The sequence below is a fragment of the Scylla paramamosain genome, chromosome 23, assembly GCF_035594125.1.
Source record: "Scylla paramamosain isolate STU-SP2022 chromosome 23, ASM3559412v1, whole genome shotgun sequence".
NCBI classification, from domain to species: domain Eukaryota; kingdom Metazoa; phylum Arthropoda; class Malacostraca; order Decapoda; family Portunidae; genus Scylla; species Scylla paramamosain.
Window position 1 is genome coordinate 2,660,486 of NC_087173.1, and position 15,000 is coordinate 2,675,485.

Consider the following 15,000-nt stretch of genomic DNA (forward strand, 5'->3'; position numbering starts at 1 on the left):
GTTTCCCAATACTGCAAGGTTACCATACGATTTTGTGAAGAGAATGAGTGAGAGAATAGATGAAATAAAGGCACGGAGTTTAAAATAGGGTGCAGGGACATCAGAGGTCACTATATAGGGTTGCGAAGGCTCGTGTCACCCCTACACATATTCCCGTAATCAAAAAGCTCATATATGGAGGGGTGCAGTTCACTTAGACCGGAGCGCTGATGGGAGTGTTATGACGCAATTTTACAAAGTAGATTGCAAGCGAGGGGCCGAGACGCGACAGACAGGCGAGGGAGGAATTTTCTTTGATGATGAGGGAAGGTGAGAGAAAGAAACCCAACGGCAAGAGAGGAAGAAGGACGTGAAATGGAAGATGGAAGGATGAAGGGAGTACTCGTAGGTGAGTGGAGGTAACAGCATGAGGGGTAAAAGGAGATGATGATAAGAGACAGAGAGATGGATGAGAAAATTATTTGTAAGGAAGAAGGTACAGGTACGAGAGTGTGTGTGTGTGTGTGTGTGTGTGTGTGTGTGTGTGTGTGTGTGTGTGTGTGTGTGTGTGTGTGTGTGTGTGTGTGTGTGTGTGTGTGTGTGTGTGTGTGTGTGTGTGTGTGTGTGTGAAGGGAAGCGAAAGAAAGCCGTGAGGAAGGGAAGGGAATATGAAAGGAAGGAAATAAATCGTGCAGGTATAAACGAGAATAGAAGTGGAAAAGACGACATGTAGGAAGGAGAAAAGTGGGTTACGAAAGAGAGAGAGAGAGAGAGAGAGAGAGAGAGAGAGAGAGAGAGAGAGAGAGAGAGAGAGAGAGAGAGAGAGAGAGAGAGTTAAGGCGTGATGTGCGTGGTCAGGTCGTAACAAGTGACACAAGGCAGCACGGGCGGGTCAGGGGAGGGGAGGTGGGCGTGTCCTCTACTCGGCTCACGTGTCGGGGGTTAGGGGGCGAGGGGAGGGGTGCGTCATGTTGCGGGCGGGTGGGATGGGTCAAAATGTGGTGATGATGAACTTTACGACCTGGGTAACGACGACCAAGAGACTGTATGGAATAGTAATGCAGTCGTATGTAAATTTTAACAGTTACTCGTCACTACACTTACCTCACTCACTCCGCCAGTTTTCTTCCTTTCCCCCCAAAAGTGAGATGAAATTTGTGAAAGGGTCGTGTTGGAGTGTTTATGTGTGTGTATGTGTGTGTGTGTGTGTGTGTGTGTGTGTGTACCTGTTTTTCAGTTATCCTCGTGTTCGTTCAGTTTTTTTCTATTTTGTTCCTTAAAGATGCTTAAAATAGTTAAGGAAAAGCACGTACTTATCATTATTATCCCCGAGATGACCCGCCTTTCTTCTCTTACTCGAGTTAAAAAAAAAGTTTGCCGCAAGGAAAATTAAGCTTCGTTCTAAACCTATTTGCAAAGTCATTAGTGTAAAGATAAAAAACAAAAAAGGAAGAAATAAACAGAACACACAACACAGCCACCAGGAACGCACCACATGTTAAACAAATTAACTTCAGTCAAGAAAACTTCCAGCTAATGACACTAAAAGCATATACAGTTTTTTTTTCCTCGCTCTTTTTTAACTTTACAGAGTCGCCCAAAATGTTAAAATGCAAATACTGGGACGAGCGAGGGAGAGGCGGTGGACGGGAAGGGACGCTGGAAAGACTCCAAAAGTACTTTCCTCTTAGGTCCCACCGAGACTCGAACTCGGATTGTTGGATTCAGAGTCCAAAGTGCTAACCATTACACCATGGGACCGCTGAGAGATGCTGCGCTGCGGGACTATAAGGGGAATGTAGGTTAAGCACTGGGTCTTCTCTTATTTATAGGTGTTGTGTGTGTGTGTGTGTGTGTGTGTGTGTGTGTGTGTGTTAACTGTAGCGTAAATCTGTGGTCAATAAATTGCTACTACTACTACTACTACTACTACTACTACTACTACTCTGTGTCTGTCAGTGTGTGTGTGTGTGTGTGTGTGTGTGTGTGTGTGTGTGTGTGTGTGTGTGTGTGTGTGTGTGTGTGTGTGTATCAAAAAGCTTCCATTACCGATGCTCTAATTTCCATCACTTAATACACTTCACACACACACACAAAAAAAAAAAAATAAATAAAAACAAAAAATAAATAAATAAATAAACAGATGAAAAAAATAAAACAGATAAACAACACTTTTTAAAAACCAACTTCACACCCTCTTGGTTACACCTTACCTATTCACCATCACTTCATTTTTAGAACCTTCTTCAAAATCAACACAAAACTCCACAAACATACACTCTACTAACGTAAGAAACCTACTTTATTTCCCACCTATTATTACTAACCTCTCCATTTCTCTTCTCTTTTCTCTCCTCTCCCACAGTACCTCTCTCTCTTCACCTCCATTTTTCTCCCCAGCACAATACACATTTTCCTTTTATTTATTCTGTGTTCAATTTGTGTTTTTCCTTCTCATCTGAATATTTCTCATTAATCTCTCCTCTCTTTGCTCCCGCCATGAATTATACATTTTCTTAATTTGTTATTCAAGTGTTGAGGAATAAAAATTAAGCATATTATGACGAGGGAGGGAGGGAAGGAAGGTACTGAGAACAGGTAGATGTGCACACCTGTATAAAGAGTGCAACAAGCGAGAGAGAGAGAGAGAGAGAGAGAGAGAGAGAGAGAGAGAGAGAGAGAGAGAGAGAGAGAGAGAGAGAGAGATACCTACACACTCACATTCACAAGTAAAACCCCATTTTCTACCTGTATTAATTTCAAATAACGTGTCACCTGCAAATTACTTAGCATGCCTTGGCCAGGTGAGCGGAGCTGGGCCGGGACGCTCACCTGTCACACTCAGGCGAGGGAGCGGAAGGGGAAAGAGAGGAAGTGCCTATGGAAGTGGCTTTGATGGGAGGTGCGGGGGGTCGGGTGTCTATAGGGCAATTGCCGGAGGAGTGAACACATGTGACCCTGCGGCCCAGTGACACGCGCCCCGCTGCCTGGCTCACGATACCCACGTCCATACAAATCCTTAAGTCTGACAACCGCACCGCTTCCCTCGCTCTTCCCTTCCATGGCAGGAGCACGGTAGCCTCGTAAAGCATGTGCTCGGAGGGGCGGCACCAGAGAGGGCAGGAGGGGCGAGGGTAAGGGCCATGATCTCTGAGGAATCCGCTCCGGCGTGGCGGGCGGCGCGGTACGACACGTTGGGCAGTGCCTCCTCCGGCAGGCCCAGACGACGCGGCACTCACGCCGGTAGTATTCACCGTGTGGTCGGCCTGTGAGGAAGCGTGGTGCTCGATCATGGTGATGTGAGAGTGTAATGCTCGTGTGTAAACATGACAACCATTATGATCAATTGGAAAGTGCTTATATTATTCATCTACAGCCTGTGCCACGGACATGGACACCAGTTCGTCGAGTCAGGTAAGTACGTGACGCCCTCACGAGCGGCGCCCACTACCTGAAGGAGGAGGAACGTGAAAACTTGCAGCGCGGCGGTACTTTGTGCAGCGGCAGGTGTTGCATGATGGACGGCCTCGCATAGCCAATGAGGACACCATCGATTCCCTCAACAGCTGATTGTGCCACAACCTGAATGGGGAGGGGCAGGATGGAAGGGCGCGGCGACCCCCTCTAAGCTGCACACCGTTACCTCTCCCAGCGAGCGGTGTGCACGAGTGGCGGGAGTTTGGGAATCAGGGAAAGCAAACAATTTTTCGTCCCCTAATCCGATCGCTTGCCGGAAGTGTGCGTGATTGGGGGCGTCGCGTGTAATTCTGAAGTTCATATAATCTTTTCCGAAGTATTAATGAGCGGTGCGCGGCGTCCAATGGCGGGGATTTTCTGATTTTCTCTTCGGCTCTTTCACGTTAATTGTTTCGTACAGCAGGATTTTTCGTGATAAAGTTGAGAGGCGGCTTGGGTTTGCTGGCTGGCTGTGTGTGTGTGTGTGTGTGTGTGTGTGTGTGTGTGTGTGTGTGTGTGTATACGCGCGTTGCGACTTTGTCTTCTACCGCTCATTACTTCATCTCTGTACCCTCCCTCCTACACCACCTCCTCCTCCTCCTCCTTCTCCTCCTCAACTCAGCGTATGCGATAAAAACACTTTGATGGTGAAGGAATAAGAAAATAATCGGTGGGCGACGCGCGGGATCCGTTGCCTTAGCCGCGGCGGGAAAAACAGTAAATGACATGAGTGTTTATTTGGCGAGCAGCGCGAGGGAGCAAGTGGGCACCCGCACGCCAGCAATAAGGGCTATTTTTGAACCCACCCTCCCATGCCCTAGCCTAAGGTCTCCCCTCCTCGTCCCTACGCTGACGTTTTCCTTGCCTCCTTGAGACTCCAATACTTTTTTCCTAAGATTCTCGTTTTATCTCTGCTTTCTTCTTAACGTTATCAATTAAAGACTCTTCCAGTAGTCTTGTACAGTGACTTTACATCTTCCTCTATTGCTTATCTTAGATGATGTTCCTAAATTTCCCTATTTCTACTCTATTTGTATTCTTACCTTACATCTTCCCATATTTCTTGTCTTAGATTGCGCCCATAAACTTATTTCTCCTATATTTCTGTCTTTATCTTATCCTATTGCTTGCCTTATGTCATGTCCGTAAAACTTCCCTTTGTTCTTTTTTTTCACTATTTGCACCATTATCTCCTACCATACATCTTCTACTGTTTGTCTTAGTTCCCTACCCTCAGCTTCTCCCTACCATCCTCCTCTTCCCTAATCACCTTCCCTCATCCCTCTCCTTCCCTTAATTACCTTAAACGTCTTGCCTTACCTGCGTATCCTGACTTAGGATCTCTGAAGCTTCCCAAAGATCCTTACCCTAAGCTTCCCTCATTCTCGTATCCCTAGTCCTATCTCCTTCTTCTGTCTGCCTCCCTTAAATTGTATATGAATTTTTCCTTATCTTTGTACCTGAACTTAAGAATCTTCCCTTTGTTTATGTTATGAGTTTTCCTTTTTTTATTTTCGTTTTTCTATCTGTTATTCATGCCTACATTAATTTAGCTTAGAATTAGTACATTAAGTTGTTCTCCTAATCTTAGAAAACTTTCCTTTATTTTCTTTACTTCTGTCTTCCCCTTTTTATTTTCCACTTCTTCGCTTCCCTCAAACTACAAGAGTACTTTCCTTTTTCCCTTTTTTGTATCGTAACTTAAAACCTTCCCTTCATGTTTGCCTTTGAACGTTTCCTTGAAGTTCTCTAATTATATCTCTACCTTTCTATCTCTCAATACTCAGCTTCCCTTAAACTACCCAAGTATTCTTCCTTATTTTTGCATCTTAGCTCAAAATATTCCCTTAATGTTTGCTTTTGAACTTTATTTTCTAAGTTTCTTTAATTATTACCTCCCTTTTCTATCTGTCACCCTTCCCTGCCTTCCTTAAACTTGTACCTCTTACCTTTATGTCTTAAGATCTTCCCTTAGTGTTTGCTCTGACTCTTACCTAAATCTTTCCTCATTTTCTTTTGCTCTGACTCTTACCTAAATCTTTCCTCATTTTCTATCTCCCCTTCTCTGCCTTATCTGTCTTATACTCCTATTTAGGCTTATACTCTTATTTAGGCTGAGGTTAAGTGCTTTTACTAAATTTCACAGGTACGTTTTTAAAATCAATGAGCTGCGTGTTGTGTCTTGTAAAACTCCCGGTCTTAAATGATCTAGTTTCCCACAATTTCAAGTTGGAATAGATTGATCTGATGTGTTTCAAAAGGCCACTTGGATTTTGAGGGCTAAGCATAGAACTCTCTCTCTTATCTTCGTACCGTGAGCCTTTCCCTTAGATTCTCACCTTGAGCTTCCTTTCTAAAGATCTTCCCTGTACCCTCCCTAATGGCTACCACTTTGCCCTCTCTCTGTCTCTCTTCACAGGGCCTCTCCTCTCCCTCCTCCCTCTCTACATACATAGGGCTCTCTCTTTGCCCCTTACCTTCCGCCCTTAATCCTTAGCCCTCCCATATACCCATACCCACTACCCCCTCCCCTCCCATCCTCTCTTCTCATCTTCCCTCTCCCCTCTCCTCCCTTCACTCATCCCTACTCTTAGCTCGGCGTCTTTCCCTCTCACACCCCTCCTCTCCCCTCTCACTTCCTCTCTCCTCCCTCCTTCTCTCTATTTCTTAGTTATTGCCTTTACTCGTTTCTCCTTTCATTCTTGTATCTACTTATTCGCTTTCCGCCTTCTGTACGTGCACGAGGAGGTAAGGGATAGGAAGAAAGAGAGAGAGAGAGAAAAGGAGAAGGGAAGGAGAAGTATATTTCACGTAAAAGGGATGGAAGGGGAAGAGATATTATAACATTTAAGGAAGAAATAAAACGGAGAAGTAAAGAAGAGGCAGGGGAGAAGAAGGAGGAACCGTAATAATAGCGACAAGCTGAATAAACACGGGAAGACAAATACAGAAGAAGACAAATAGAGATGGAGACTGAGAGATATGAGTACGTAGCTAAAGAGAAAGAAATACGAGGAGGAGGAGGAAATAAAGGAAGAGGAGAAAAAAGGAAAATAATAAAACCTGAAAGAAGACAATGAAAAAAAATATAAAATAGGCGGAAAATATTACAGAAAAGGAGGAGGGAATGAAATTGGTGAAAATAAAGAAGCAAAAAGTAATAAGCGACGAAAAAATCGATGAAAAATTCAGAAAAATTAAAAGGATTCCAAAAAAAGAAAAGAGGATGAAATAAAGAAAAACGAGAAAAAAGGAGAAAGAAAAGACGAAAAAATATGAATAAAGTAAGAGATTATGAAAGGAAACGAAGAAAAGATGACAAGAAGATGAGAAGTTGAAGAAAACTAGAAAAGAGAGGAAAGAAGTTAAGACAAATAAGAGAGAGAGAGAGAGAGAGAGAGAGAGAGAGAGAGAGAGAGAGAGAGAGAGAGAGAGAGAGAGAGAGAGAGAGCAAAGAAAACTGAAAAAAAGGGAGATAAATGAAGGGGAAAAAGGAAGAAAAGATGTAAAATGTCTCCTTACCTTCTCTTCCTCCCTCCCTCCCTCCCTCCTCCTCCTCCTCTCATGGAACAGGAGGAGGGAGAAGAGGCAGAAAATACTCCTCCGTATGTATATAAACAAAAGAGCCTCGAAGTTTGCACTCTTGAAAAAGTTTCCACTGTTTGGAGAGAGAGAGAGAGAGAGAGAGAGAGAGAGAGAGAGAGAGAGAGAGAGAGAGAGAGAGAGAGAAAAAATGTGTGGCAGCAGTTTATGATGATGTGATAAGAAAGGGTAGAATGGACATGAGAGAGAGAGAGAGAGAGAGAGAGAGAGAGAGAGAGAGAGAGAGAGAGAGAGAGAGAGAGAGAGAGAGAGAGAGAGTGGTTATGACTCTCCCTCCTGCCCTGTCTATCTCGTTTATCAAGCCTCTCCTTTATCTCTCCATTTCAATTCCTCCATCTTTCCTTTTCGCCTTTTTCCTTGCTAATTTTCCCCCGTCACATTCCTTCCTTTCCTCTCGTTGCATTCTTTCCCTGAGCCTTTTTTCCAACCCTTCACGTACGTATATTTTCCCCCTTCTCCTTCGCTTCACTCGTATGCATGAATTTCCTTTTCTTTTCCTTTTCCTTTCCTTCCTTCCTTCTTTCGTAACTCTTCCTCAAACACCTTTCACTCCATCGCTTCTTTGATGCAACGAAAGAAAGAGAGAAACAGAAAGAGAGAGAGAAAAAAACTAAGATTCCTACTTTTAAACTTTTCATCTAGAAGTCCTTAAGTATCCTACGTGCAACAGGATTCCGCTTAGCTGGATGATCCTCGCTCCTCGGTAACTGTATTGCTTTGCTCAGGATACCGCTTCCCCACACAGGGCCTTTCAACACATCTGGGAGTCCTTGGCTGCTTCTTGGGACGCTCAAGGATGCTGGTGGTCCTTGCAGAATGACCCTTTATTACTCCAATGCCTCGTCAGTGCTCGGTTAATCCTCACATGACTCTTAAGTATTTCTAAGTGTGTCGGGAAGAGATCGGGTCTGGAGAGGAGGACTGGATTGCATAAGTGGAGGATCTGATAAGGAACTGAAAGGAAGTTATGTGATTCCTTATAACAAGTCTTTAGGAAACTGAGCCGGTACAGTCACTTTAAAAACTAAAAACTCGACTCTTTAATAGATAAAGATCAGCAAGAATCCTTTATGGCACTATGAAAAAAAACGTCTTTAGTAAACTTTAAGTAGTAACCTCTTTAAAAAAAAAAAATGAAAAATGAGATCTTCACTAAATAAAAAAAATAGCAAGTTACTTAAAAATAAAAAAACTCTTCTTTAACAATCACAAACAGCAAGAATCCCTTAATAAAAAAAAAAAAAAAACACACACATCTTTCGTAAATACAGAGCAACAAGTCAATTTAAAACCACACAAAAAAAAAAATTCAGAAAAAAAGAGCATATTAAAAAAATCTTTAATAAACAAAGAGCATCAAGTCTCACTAAAAAAAGACTCAAAAAACACATCTTTAGAGGAGAGCAGAGGTCCTGAGGATATGTTACATTTTTCCCAGTTTTTTTTTCAGTGTCTCTTCTCCAAGGTAAGAGCGAGACGAGAGCAGAGTCACAGGAGAACACAAAACCTGGAGTCTGTTTTTGTTGCTCGCAGAGTTGTCCTACACGAGTTTTGTGGCTGGGACAGTGTGGTCGTGTCTTTTGGTGCGAGAGAGAGAGAGAGAGAGAGAGAGAGAGAGAGAGAGAGAGAGAGAGAGAGAGAGAGAGAGAGAGAGAGAGAGAGAGAGAGAGAGAGAGAGAGAGAGAGAGAACCAGGGGGAGTTTGGAGTTATTCAGCGAGAGTAATAGTGTGTGTGTGTGTGTGTGTGTGTGTGTGTGTGTGTGTGTGTGTGTGTGTGTGTGTGTGTGTGTGTGTGTGTGTGTGTTTAAGCTCAGTGCGAGATCTGTGTAGTGAATTAATGACTTTAGTGTGTGACTGTGTGTATGTGTGTGTGGATGGTTGATGCACGTTTGGAATGTGTGTGTGTGTGTGTGTGTGTGTGTGTGTGTGTGTGTGTGTGTGTGTGTGTGTGTGTGTGTGTGTGTGTGTGTGTGTGTGGTGTCGTCCTGATTAATGGATGGTGGCAGCCGTGGCGGTGGCGGCGGCGGAGGCGGTGGTGGTTCGATGGAAGGCAACTCTACGCGGCAGTAACTATAAATATTCTGTGTATCGCCATGGCAGAGTCCAGAGAGCGAGGAGGAGGAGGAAGAGCCACAGGAAGAGGAGCACCAGGAGAAGGAGAGGAGAAATGATGAACGATGGGGTAAGGAAGGACCCGACGTGGAAGGGAGGGCCGGGACGAGGAAGAGGAAGCGGTAATGTCAATAAGAGGCGTGAAGCTCCTCCCGTGTCGGCGTCCTGGAGGGCACTGACGAGAAGACGCGAGGCACTGCAAGATATAAGATCGTCGAGAGCCGTACTCGCAAACATTTCACCTTTTTCTTGTAACTTTTGACTCTTGTGGACGTTACTGAGGATTACAAAGAGGTTTCCAAGGTCGCATTCATGATTCTAATGGAAAAACAATCACTGAAACTACACAATGAGCTTTGAAAATTATTTACTTTCAAGAGACAGGTCCAGGTTCCGTATCCTGAAACTTTATCTCTTAACTTAACTATTTTCCAAGACCACAGAGATGAGTAAGCCAAGTTCTCAAGAGTGTTTCTCCTGGTAATAATGTAGAAACCTTGTTCATCTGTCACTAGAACAGTAAAAACTCCCTTAAATTCCAACTAGAGCCTTTTTGAATACAGTAAAGGTGCAGCCAGTTGTGTTTCAAAATTCCCCGTAATTCTGGTGGTGCCTCGCAGCTTGGTCTCCTCGACTGGCCGTCCCAAGGAGTTATTTTCCATCCTGGCACAAATTACTCAAGCGTCTTATTGCTGCGGTCCTTGCCTTTCCGCCCCGCTGTACGTTTTCTGAGTAGCGTTTGGGTCATTTGCATCCAGCTCACCGCGGTTAAGTATTCCTGTTGATTTGTGCGTCTTGTTCCTTTGTTGTTTTTTCTTTTCTCCTCCCGCAATCCAGGTTAGGTTGGTGCACGTCTCTCTCTCTCTCTCTCTCTCTCTCTCTCTCTCTCTCTCTAGCACGCGATACACATTTGTTTACTGACGCGACTCTCTCTCTCTCTTATCGTCTCTGTCTCTCAGCTCTTTCACAAACAATTGCGTCCCATCGTTACTGCTGTTGTTCTCTACCGCACCACTGTTATTTTTTTTTCTCTCTCCAGTTTTTCCCTTCTGTCTCGCAAATATCTTCAGGTCTTCAATTATTTTGGGTGCAGTTTCACAAATTCTGCCTTCCCCTTTGTCGGCGTTCTGGCGGTGGTACTGCAGGCTCGCTGGAACCCAGATAACCAAACGAGCAAGCAGCAAAGCAACCAACCAGACAATCTAACCTAACTTAACCAAACCAACTATATAATCAAACAACCAAAGAAGTAACCAACCAAACAGGAAGACAAACAACCTAACCTAATCTATCCTAACCAAACTTAACCTAATCCAACTAAACAACCAACCTAATCTAACCAAACCAACTATCAGACAACTTAACGTAAGGCAACAAAGCAACCTAACAAACCTAATCTATCCTAACCTAACTTAACCTAACCCAACCAAGCAACCAAGCAACCAGGCAGCCAGGCAGACAACCAGCTCGCCTCTCCTGTGCCACTCTGTAATATTGTCTGGGTCCAGTCGCTCCATCTGCTGTTATATGTTGAGTCGCTGCATACAACACGGCAATAACTTGAACCCCCAGACGTACGCACGAACTTTCTGGCCCTGTTTGTGTCCGCTGTTCCTGTTTACTCTCCTGCTATCAGTATTTGTGTGTGTGTGTGTGTGTGTGTGTGTGTGTGTGTGTGTGTGTGTGTGTAGGGTCGTTTTATGTATCTACCTCTGTTTGATATCTCTGCTCTTACATCTCTCTCTCTCTCTCTCTCTCTCTCTCTCTCTCTCTCTCTCTCTCTCTCTCTCTCTCTCTCTCTCTCTCTCTCTCTCTGAATTTTTTTTTTATTTTTTCATGATCTACTTTTCACTAATTTGTTACGTTTTCTTATTTGTGCACGAGTTAACTTCTCTCTCTCTCTCTCTCTCTCTCTCTCTCTCTCTCTCTCTCTCTCTCTCTCTCTCTCTCTCTCTCTCTCTCTCTCTCTGAATTTTTTTTTTTTTTTTTTTCATGATCTACTTTTCACTAATTTGTTACGTTTTCTTATTTGTGCACGAGTTAACTTCTCTCTCTCTCTCTCTCTCTCTCTCATTAAATGTTTGTGCTTGCATTTATCAGTGGTTCCGCCTTGCCTTGTCTGTCTGGCTGTCTGTCTGGCTGTCTGTCTTCCTTTATTCAAAGTTCCATATTTGTACCAAACCTTTTCTCCCAACGTTTTATTCCTTCTACGTACTGTACACGTCTGGCTGTCTGTCTGTCTGTCTGAGATGTGTGGCAGTCTTTACTTATCTTTTTTTCCTTCTTTTCTTCGTCTTTCTTTATCCAGTTTCTTTTGAGAGTGGTTTTCTTTTTATATTTTTTTTTCTTACAATTTTTATACTTATTTTTCTAACTGCATTTTGTCTGTCTCAACTCGAACACGTGTCTATACTGGGTCTATTGTTCGCCTTGTTCTATTTTACTCCTTCGCTCTGTCTATCTGTCCTTTCGTCACTTTACCATCGTGTCACAATCCCTGTTCATCTGTCTCTTTTTTTGTGTTTCTCCTTTGTTTCTTACTCCTACGCTCTGTCTGTCCTTCCTTCCGTCAATTTCCCTTCATCTGTCACCTTGGAATTTGTCCCAGTCTGTCTCTTCGTACATACACTAGTCTATCTCTCCTGTCTATCTGTCTCCCTTATTTCTGTTCTTTCTGTGCCTTATTGCTGCTCTGTCTATCCTCCTTCAATTATTTTTTCATCATTTGTCACTCTACATTTATTCTCGTATGTCTGTTTGCTGTTTATCTGTGTTTTTCTGTCCTTTCTCTTATTCCTGCTCTTTCTATCCTTCCTCTCGTCACTTCCCCATCACCTGTTACCTCGTCTGTCTGTTTGTTGTTTATCTATCTCTCCTTTTTCTGTCCTTTGTCTCTTCCTCCTACTGTTTCTGTCCCTCCTTCCGTCATTTCCCCATCACCCGTCACGCTGCATTTTGTCCTCCTCTGTCCGTCTCCCTTCCAGAGCCGAACACGTGATTCTGGCGGTATAGACGAGATTGGATGGCGTGGCGGTGTGTGCTTGTGCCGATCAATGTGAAAAGGGTTCGATCCCATGCCCCCTTTGGTGAAAACATCCCGGCTGGTGTGGTGGGAGGGGGTGGTGTGGGAGCGGGTTGGGAGTGGGAGGGGGTGGGGGGATGGGGACGCGATAGAGAGCATGATAAGGCACAGTTCCTGCATTTTGGTTCAAGCACTTTCTTCTTATTGGTTTTTATCTTTTATTTCTTTTATTTTTTTTTCTCCATTCTTTTGTCTATTGACTGATTTTTTTTTTTTTTTGCTTTTATTCTTATGTTTGTATAATTCTTTTGTTTATTTTACTTGATTATTTATTTTTTTTATTCTGTCTATTTTCTATAATTTTTTTTGTGTTTTGAATGTTTTTTTCTTTTCTTTCTTTAATTTTTTCTCTGTGACTGGTGTTTTGGTGTGTTTTCTTTTTATTTCAATTGTTTCATCTGTCCTCTATGTTTTGTTCTGTGCTTGGTGTGCTTTCTTCTTATATTCTTCCTATTTCGTCTATTCTTTATGATAATTTTCTGTTTTGGACTGGAATCTCATTTTTCTTAGTTTTTATCTTTCTCTGATCTTTTCTGTTGGAGTGGCTAATGTTATTTGGCAGTAAGTTTATTTTCTTTCTTTTTCTTTTTTCTTTCGTCTTTTCTTTGGGAGTGTCTTATATTTTGGATCGGTAATTTCAGCATTTCTTTGTTTTCCTCTTTCAGTTTTCCTTCTTCGTTTTCTTCTTTCAGTTTTCCTTCTTCGTTTTCTTTCAGTTTTCCTTCTTCGTTCTCTTCTTTGTTTTCCTTTTTCGTTTTCTTTCAGTTTTCCTTTTTCGTTTTCTTCTTTCAGTTTTCCTTCTTCGTTCTCTTCTTTGTTTTCCTTTTTCGTTTTCTTTCAGTTTTCCTTTTTCGTTTTCTACTTTCAGTTCTCCTTCTTCGTTCTCTTCTTTAATTCTTGTGTGTATCGGTCAGTAACTGATTTTCCTTTCCTTTTCCTTTATAGCTTTCCTTCTTTCTTCTTTTCATGCAATTTTCTCGTGTCAAAAATCAGGAACTTGAATTTTTCTACGACTTTTTTTCATTTTTTTCCTCTTGGCTGTATGATTGTTGCGAGATATGGATCAGTGCCTGCAGTCTTTGATGTTTTTTTTCCCCTTCTTCTTCTTCTTCTTCTTTCCTCTATTGTGTTATGGATCAGTGGCTTCAATTTTTCTAGTGTGTTTGCTTCCCTTTACCTTCCGCCTCCTTTCCTCTTCTTTGTTTCGCAAATGATTAGTCTATTAAGTCTTTACTGCTTTATCTCTAATTCCTAATAACTTTTGTAAACAACTCGTTCATTTAACAACCCGCTTATAGTTATTTTCATATCAATTTCAGATGAAGATATTGTTTATTCACTTATCTTGTCCATGTCTCAATTTCCTAGTCTTTTCTTCACCTTTCTCCTCCACCTTTATCTTTTAATAATTTTTGTAAACAACTCCTTCTTTTTAACACCTACTTATATTTGCTCTTATGTTGATTTTAAAGTCCATATTACTCTTTCTTTTCTTAATATAATGGTCTACGTCTCTGCCTCTTCTTTTCTTCACTTTTTTCCCTTTAGTTTTAGCAAACATTTTTCGTAAACAGCCCCTTCATTTTACAACCCACTTAGAAATGTTTTTATTTTGATTCCCGATAAGGAAAAAAAAATAAAAAAATAAATGTTTACTTAATATATCAGTTCACGTCTCTAGTCCGCCTTTTCTTCACTATTTTCCCTCTGGCTTCTATATACATAAAAAAAAATTGAAGACGACATAAAATTTCCCTCCTCTTGAAACCATAGACAGTCCTCTCCTATTTCCTCTCCTTTTATTTTCCTTCGCAACACAGGACAATAATGACGTCACCATCCTCTACCGGCTCCCTTCCTTTCTCTTTCTCTCCCTCTACCCCCTCCCCCCCTCCCTCGGCTGGTGTCAGTAAAGTAACTTGATCCTAAATTGTCTAGGATCCTGAAGTTATCCATAGGGAGACGGAGGAGGGAGGGAGAGAGGGAGAGGGAGACAGTAGGGATAAGAAAAAGGAAGGGAGAGGAAGAAGGGAGAGGAGAGAAATGCTTATAAGAAAAAAGGAAGGGAAGAGAAGGAGAGAGGAAAGAAATGGAGAGGGATAGATAAAAAGGATACGAAAGAGGACAGGAGAGAGGAAAGGAGGGAAGAGGGACACGGAAGAGAAGGAAAAAGGAAGGAAAAAAGGAAACGAGGGAGTGAGATTGGAAGTAATAAACTGTATGGATAAGGAAAAAGGGAGATAAATGAAAGAGGAGGAGGAGGAGGAGGAGGAGGAGGAGGAGGAGGAGGAGGAGGAGGAGGCGACAAAGTAAAGGAGAATAAGGTGAAAGAATGAATAAAGAAAATAAACAGAAGAGAGAGAGAGAGAGAGAGAGAGAGAGAGAGAGAGAGAGAGAGAGAGAGAGAGAGAGAGAGAGAGAGAGAGAGAGAGAGAGAGAGAGAGAGAGAGAATGGGAAAGGTTAATTGCTCTCGTTGTGGTGAATTTCATGCAGGAAGTTGGCCGCGGGCAGGATGAGGTTACCACGACGTCTGAGGGGTGGCTGTGACGCGGCGCTCCTGGCGAGGACGCGGCACCACTGGAGGGGGAAAGGAGAGAACCTGACCTGACCTGACCTGACCTAACATAATCTAACCTGACTTAATCTAACCTAACCTAATCTAGCCTAACCTGACTTAACCTGACCTTACCTAACCTCACTTAACCTAACTTTAACCTAACCTAACTGACCTGACCTAACTTTACCTAACTAACCTAAACGGGCGAGC

General features: G+C 42.7%; 1 long non-coding RNA gene and 1 other non-coding gene across 2 annotated transcripts in view; both read right to left on the bottom strand.

Annotated features, from left to right (window-relative positions):
* The window catches only part of LOC135112017 (uncharacterized), a 181,504-nt gene that overhangs the window by 10,305 nt on the left and 156,199 nt on the right, over positions 1-15,000 (bottom strand). The gene's annotated exons all lie outside the window — the stretch shown is intronic.
* Trnaq-cug (transfer RNA glutamine (anticodon CUG)) lies at positions 1,669-1,740 on the bottom strand. Its single transcript has one exon. It is a non-coding gene; the product is annotated as a tRNA-Gln (tRNA).